The following is a 951-nucleotide window of genomic DNA, read 5'->3' as shown; positions in this document are numbered from 1 at the left end:
TGTTCCTGGGCTTTTATCCCAGGTCCATACTTTTCTCACCCTCCCTGGGTGATCCCTGCCACCCACCATGGTTTTAAGCACAGATCGATGACTCAGAAACCTGTCTTCTGCTTATGCCCTCTCCCTTCAGCTTCTCTCCACTTGTTAGTCAGAATCTTCATCTCACATGCCACGCACTCCATGTCTTTAAATCTAACTCACCATCTTCCCCCTAAAACCTTACTCCACCCATGTTTGCTCTCTCAGAGCCCTGGGGGCCTTCCTTATCTCTTCTCATCCTATCCCCTTAAGTTAGAAACCTGGGAGTCATCCTGTTTCTTGCCTGTCCTTTACTCCTCCCATTTGATCAGTCACCCGATTCTGACTATCTTGCTTCATCAATGTTTCTATTTCCCTCCTTCCACTGCCTGAGGCAGACTCTCACTACCTTGGGTGAGTTTCTATAAAACTTTCTTATTGTCTGTGCCCAGTCTCTGTTCCTGTCCCCTCGCAATAGGTCCCAACATGTCCTTCTGGAATGCAAATCTGACCATGCCATTCCCTTCAGTGGTCTACTGGATGAAGTCCAAGCACACAGGCTTCCTCCCCAAGATCTGCGCTTGCTTCTTCTGTGCTGCCCACAGAGCTGACCTCCACCAAAACACTGAGAGCCTCTCCAAGGCTAGCTAGATTTAAGTCAGCATTGCATATGCCTTCCTTAGCCTCTATCAGATGCTAAATCAACACAGCCCTCTCTACCTTTAAAGCAGTGAGGGATGATAGCTGAAGGCAGTGATTAATTTGACTTGGAACTTGGAGGATGTGCAACTCATGAAGTGCTGAAGATACAGCTGTGAACTTTCTGATCAGGGAGCAGATTTGGAAAACTCCCAAGGTGCCCTACATAGAATCTTCCAATTTCCAAAGTGAGCCATTTAAAAAAATATGATATAAACCTTTCACTTCTTAGAG

The sequence above is a fragment of the Trichechus manatus genome, unplaced genomic scaffold (genome assembly GCF_000243295.1).
Source record: "Trichechus manatus latirostris isolate Lorelei unplaced genomic scaffold, TriManLat1.0 scaffold00062, whole genome shotgun sequence".
Classification (NCBI taxonomy): Eukaryota; Metazoa; Chordata; class Mammalia; order Sirenia; family Trichechidae; genus Trichechus; species Trichechus manatus.
Note: the sequence above shows the minus strand (reverse complement) of the source record.